General features: G+C 31.9%; 1 pseudogene across 1 annotated transcript; it reads left to right on the forward strand.

The window, feature by feature from the left end:
• Nucleotides 1-209: 209 nt before the first annotated feature.
• On the forward strand, nt 210-6,678 carry LOC144553309 (WAT1-related protein At5g64700-like; annotated as a pseudogene). The gene is made up of 7 exons (XR_013511351.1): nt 210-385; nt 688-753; nt 1,052-1,168; nt 3,338-3,593; nt 5,148-5,303; nt 5,924-6,079; nt 6,498-6,678. The product of XR_013511351.1 is annotated as a WAT1-related protein At5g64700-like (transcript).
• Nucleotides 6,679-6,985: the final 307 nt, after the last annotated feature.

Raw genomic sequence — 6,985 nt, forward strand, 5'->3', positions numbered from 1 at the left:
TACTGAAACTTTGTAAATGAATGCATAAATTTATAGCACGAACCGATATACACACTGTAGTAAAGTATCACAGCCTTACTGTTATCTTTCTTATCTTAATGAAAGTATATATCTATATATTCCTTCTTTTCGTATGGTGCACTAATGCTATAAATTAAAAGAGTCATAATCAGTTACCCTCATCAGACTAAAACAAACATCAGTATTCAATGACCGACACTAAAGCATATTTAGTTGTAGTTCTAATTAGGTTTATATATTCAATAGCACAGATCATTTCTAAAGCAGCCTTCAACCAAGGCATGAGCATACCGGTGTTTGTTTTCTATAGGCATTTAGTTGCCTCCATTTTCATTTCTCCCTAATTTGCTTTTCTTCTTGACAGGTATATAGTTTATGCAGTTTAGACATTTTTTTTCATACAATATTATTCTCCCAAACTATATAAAGGATTTTCAAGATGATCAACCATATATGCATAAAATGTCAATGCCAATTAGATTATAAATACCTGCTTTTTGTAAGCCACCCCCACCCATAAAAAAAGAGAGAAAAATATGGTAATTACCTTATATGTTCTGCAAGAGAAAATTGTCTTTAATATTTTGTTGACGTATGTTATGTTATTTTATTTACCTTTTTTCCATCTAATTAATTAAATAACCTTTGCATATATTTTTTGCTTAGGAAAAGATCAGCTACTCATCTTTCATATAAAATCGCGTTTAAATTATTTTTGCACAGTTTATATGGGTAAGTTTTGTTGTGTAATAATTTTTCTTCTATTAATTCTTTCCTTAAGAGTATGTTTACTTAAATCAAGCAAGCCCTGAATGTCGAAACCAAGCAACTCTTATAATTTAATTACTACATATATACCTTGCAATTTTGTATTGAACTTAATTAATTAAGAGTAATTTTGTTTGCTGTGTTGCCTTAATATTGAAGTTAATTAGTTCATATATTGGTACTAAACTTGATATTTCTCAGTTCTCACTGATGTTTCCTTCTAACTAATTACTTAATTTATCATGTTTTCCTTCTTAATTAGGGTTTATGGCTCTGTTTACTTATTCTCACTCGGTTTAAGCTACATTTCAGCTGCGTCATCATCTGCTATTTCCAGTCTCATCCCTGTCATGGCTTTCATCTTGGCTGCCATTTTGAGGTTTAAAACACAATTAATATATATATATATATATATATATATATATAGAGGTAGTCTACGGTGAGTTGCGAACTAAAACGCGTTTTTACTTCACCCTGTATTTTTATTTTGAAAGTCCAAATTACCGATCCGAACCGTTAGATATTTAATCCATATTGAAATGTCCTTGGAGACCAAATTTTACATTTTTTGGAATTTTTTTACTATTTATTAAGCATTTTTAAAAATTGCTGTTTGCTGTGAACAGTAAAAAAGTAAAATTTTTTGGACCATCAGATCAGCGACTTTCAAAATTGCTTAATAAATAGTAAAAAAATTCCAAAAAAATGTAAAATTTGGTCTCCAAGCACATTTCAATATGAAGAACAAGATGAACGGTTCGGATTGACGTTTTGAACTTTAAAATCGCAAAATATGAGCGTGAAGTAAAATAGTCGCTTTACTTCGCAACTCACCGTAGCCTAGCTCTCTCTCTATATATATATATATATAGATCTCTATATATATATATATAGAGAGAGAGAGAGAGAATAATATGCTTTCGGTAGCATATGGGCCGAAGTGCTACCGGTCCAAATTTGAAATTTCAAAAACCAAAAAGTCAATCTGAACCATTCATCTTGTTCTCCATATTAATATGTGCTTGGAGACCCAATTTTACATTTTTCTGAATTTTTTTACTATTTATTAAGCCACTTTGAAAATCGCTGATCCAACGGTAGCACTGTTTTGTTAAGCCACCGTTGGATCAACGATTTTCAAAGTGACTTAATATATAGTAAAAAAATTCAGAAAAATATAAAATTTGGTCTTCAAGCACATATTAATATGGAGAACAAGATGAACGGTTCAGATTGACTTTTTGAATTTTGAAATTTAAAATTTGGACCGGTAGCACTTCGGCCGAAGTGCTACCGAAAGCATATTAGTCAATCTCTCTCTCTCTCTCTCTCTCTATATATATATATACATACAGAGAGATGGGCTATGGTGCATTGCAATGCATGAACCCCCTTCTGCATTGCACTATAATCACGGATTTAAAGTCCAAACGACCGATCCAAACCGTTAGATATTTAATCCATATTGAAATGTGCTTGGAGACCAAATTTTACATTTTTTGGAATTTTTTTACTATTTATTAAGCATTTTTGAAAATTGCTGTTTTGCTGTGAACAGTAAAAACAGTAAATTTTTCTGGACCATCAGATCAGCGACTTTCAAAATTGCTTAATAAATAGTAAAAAAATTCCAAAAAATGTAAAATTTGGTCCCCAAGCACATATTAATATGAAGAACAAGATGAGCGGTTCGGATTGGTCATTTGGACTTTAAATCTATGATTTATAGTGCAATGCATAAGAGGGTTCATGCATTGCAATGCACCATAGCCCATCTCTATATATATATATCTATATATCTATATCTATATATCTATATCTCTATATCTATATATCTGAGATGGACTTGGGTGAGACGCGGAGTATACGCGTTTGGTGCTCCATGGTACATTTTAGCCATTTTGAAAATCCAAACAACCGATCCGAACCGCTCAACACGATCTCCATATTGAAATGTGCTTGGAGACCAAATTTTACATTTTTTGAAAGTTTTTTTACTATTTATTAAGCCACTTTGAAAATCGCTGATCCGGTGGTCCAGAAATTTTTACTGTTTTTTACTGTTCACACGGATTTTCAGATTTTCAAAGTGGCTTAATAAATAGTAAAAAAATTCCAAAAAATGTAAAATTTGGTCTCCAAGCACATTTCAATATGGAGATCACATCTAACGGTTCGGATCGATTGTTTGGACTTTCAAAATGAAAATATGGCGTGAAGTACAAACGCGTGGTGCTCCGCGTCTCACCCAAGTCCATCTCTCTCTCTCTCTCTCTCTATATATATATATATATATATATATAATTCATCTTGGATTTCAGGTCGACTTTTTGGATTTTGAATTTTCAAATTTGGATCTGTAGCACTTCGACCCATATGCTACCGAAAGCATATTAGTCACACTCTCTCTCTATATATATATCTTTCAATATAATTTTGGAAATTAGAAAAAATATATTTTATTTCTACATAAAAAAGTTAAATAAAATAATTTCTGTATGTACATCCTCGATTGTTTTGTTCCAACATTTATCATCTCAAAATGAATGATGGAATCCCAGAAAATGAATAGGTTGCATGGAGTGTTGAAAGCCTCTGGAATTATGCTGTGTTTCTCAGGTGTTATAATCCTTGCATTTTACAAGGGAACTGTTTTGGATTCCATTAACCACCACCACCTGCTTCACAACAAAAATAGTACAGTCACACAAGCTGCCACTAGTAATTCTCAGATGAGATGGATTTTAGGGATTTTTCTCACAACCTCCTCTGTTTTTCTAACGTCACTCTGGACTGTCCTTATGGTAAGCAAACCAATTGAGGTTTCATGCATGCATGCTTGATCAATTGTGTAGTCAAAATTCGTTTATATATATATATGAGGAGGGTTCCAATGCTTCATTTTTTTCATACCTCATCATATCTCATATTTTGTATTTTCGTTTTCAAAGTCCAAATTGTCGATCTGAAGCGTTCAACAAAATATTTATACTAAAATATGCATGGAGATGAAATATTATATTTTTTGAAATTTTTTTGCTATTTTTTAAGATAGGTAGAAAATCACTGTTTTTGAACCGTTCAAAAAACAGTGATTTTCTACCCATCTTAAAAAATAGCAAAAAAATTCCAAAAAAATATAAAATTTCATCCCTAACCATATTTTAGTATGGATATCATGTTGAACGGTTTGGATCGACAATTTAGACTTTGAATATGAAGAAAATGAAGATATAAAATATGAGATATGATGAGGTATGAAAAACATGAAGCATTGGAACCCTCCTCATATATATATATATATATATATAAACAAATTTTGACTACACAATTGATCAAGCATGCATGCATGAAACCTCAATTGGTTTGCTTACCATAAGGACAGTCCAGAGTGACGTTAGAAAAACAGAGGAGGTTGTGAGAAAAATCCCTAAAATCCATCTCATCTGAGAATTACTATTGGCAGCTTGTGTGACTGTACTATTTTTGTTGTGAAGCAGGTGGTGGTGGTTAATGGAATCCAAAACAGTTCCCTTGTAAAATGCAAGGATTATAACACCTGAGAAACACAGCATAATTCCAGAGGCTTTCAACACTCCATGCAACCTCTTCATTTTCAGGGATTCCATCCTTCATTTTGAGATGATAAATGTTGGAACAAAACAATCGAGGATGTACATACAGAAATTATTTTATTTAACTTTTTTATGTAGAAATAAAATATATTTTTTCTAATTTCCAAAAATTATATTGAAAGATATATATATATATAGAGAGAGTGACTAATATGCTTTCGGTAGCATATGGGCCGAAGTGCTACAGATCCAAATTTGAAAATTTAAAATCCAAAAAGTCGATCTGAAAGCCAAGATGAACTGAGAAAAGAGAGAGAATTTCTAAAAAACAGAGAAATTAAAAAATTCTAAAATAATAATAAACAAATTTAAAAAACATACAATTTGATCTCCAAGTACATTTTATTATGGAGATCATGTTGAACGGTTCACATCAATCTTTTGGACTTCAGAAACAAAGATATGAGCTTGAAATAAAACACGTCCTTTATTTCATGAAGCACAATAGCACAACTCTCTCTCTCTATCTATATATGTACATGTATGTGTGTGTGTCTCTATATATATTATATATTTATATTATGTGTTGACCAACTTGTAAAACAATGCAACTCATGTTTACTATTCCTAATAAAACATAAACCTAAGTAAAATTAAGTGTCAAAAATGAGTAAATTGTACAATCTGAATTGTCACAAGTACCGGTCAATTTCTACTACAAATTTGTTAAAAGCAATATATATTATATATAAAGAATAATATGTGTAATATATGTCATACCAGGGGCCAATGATGGAGTATCCCTCCAAGATTCTGAACACAACCTTTCAGTGCATCTTCACTATGATTCAATCTTTCTTCATTGCTCTTGCTCTTGAAAGAGACTTCTCTAAATGGAAATTACACTTTGATGTCGGCCTTCTCGCTATTGTTTACTGTGTATGCTTTCTTTTTCCTTTTGAGAAATTGGTCACTTTGGTGCTGAGAACATTAGTATAGCAATTAGACAGGTCAAGTTTATTACAGACTGGTACATCGTAGCTCCTTACTACATGGCAACGGTACATGCCAATGCATACATGTTACAGCCTTACATGGTATTCACGACTCCAGTATTTCAAGGAGCAACCAATGTGTTTTTTTTTATTAAAAATAAATAAATACTAACCCGCCATACATTTCCTTTTACAAGTCACCTATGAGGATTGAACATGCATTTAAATAGACGAGATCCATCACCATTTTTAATAGACCTACAATTCCATTAAGAACATGCATGTACTGTTATTGGTCACCATTTTTACTAGACCTACAATTCCATCAGTATTGACACTTTGACAGCCACAGGTACAAGTGCTTTCCAGTGTCAACAACCACAATTAGACAGAATCAGTAAGAAAAATGTGCATATCAGTAATTATGTAATAAATTCTTGTCTATAATATATATATATATATATAGGTCCCTTCTTAAGCAGCTATTCCAGTAATATCTAAACAAACTAGTCACTTCCTAAGGGTATGTCCAAACTCATCGTTTTTTTTTTCCTTGGAATGTAGGGAATTGTACTAGCTGGAATAACATATTATTTGCAAGCATGGGTAATTCAGATAAAGGGACCAGTTTTCTTAGCAATGTCAATGCCATTGACTTTTATCTTCACAATGATGCTTTCATCAATTATCTTAATTAGGAGAAGCAATTACCTCAGGAAGGTACAATTACTAGCCTATTAACTCTTATCTTCACCATAATGCTTTCATTTTTGAATTAAACAAACTTATTTGGTAGTATCCTAGCTAGCACATATTCAGCCGATATTATATAGGTTCAGGATGGACCTATATATATGTAGCATTAACATATAGAGGTGTCCAACTTTCAACAAGACACAACACAACCTTTTTCATTCAATTTCTGGTGCGCAATGAGTACTAGCGTCACGCTGCATGCTCATGAACATGCATATATATGTCTGACACATGCACATAATAAATAGAAGGATTATCCGTGCTACAAAGGTTGTGACTGATTTGTTGATAACAAATTCCACTTTCGACTATTTTAATTATCAGAGTTTTCTCTAGTGTACTTACTTTTGGTGTGCTTAATGTGTGTCTGTATTTTTTGTAGTGTAATAGGAGGTATACTCATGGTTGGAGGTCTCTACAATGTCTTATGGGGGAAAAGGATAGAAGAAAATGTAGGAAAAGATACAATCAAGGAGGGAAATCTTGACAAGGAAGCGAACTTGGACGAGAAAGACATAAAACTACAAACTGAAAATAATCACATGTAGCATATGAATTGATATATATCATATTAGTAGGAAGAAGCTTTTTGTTTCTTTGCTTCATTGTATTTTTATGAAGTAAATTGATACTTTTTTTTCAAATAAAAAAGAGCAAAATTTCAACTTTAAGTATATAAGAGAATATATTTAATTTGTAGTCGAATTTTGAATCTATTACCTCCCACACAAATTACATTGCCATTAGACCAAATTATGAAGCCAATAATTGAATCTAATATGATAAATGATACTGATTGAAGAAATTGGTTCTTATTACGGTAAGGAGCAGATAGAAGATATGCAGGTTCTTCTATCGTGTTGGCTTCTA

The sequence above is a fragment of the Carex rostrata genome, chromosome 4 (genome assembly GCF_964058835.1).
Source record: "Carex rostrata chromosome 4, lpCarRost1.2, whole genome shotgun sequence".
Taxonomy (NCBI): Eukaryota; Viridiplantae; Streptophyta; class Magnoliopsida; order Poales; family Cyperaceae; genus Carex; species Carex rostrata.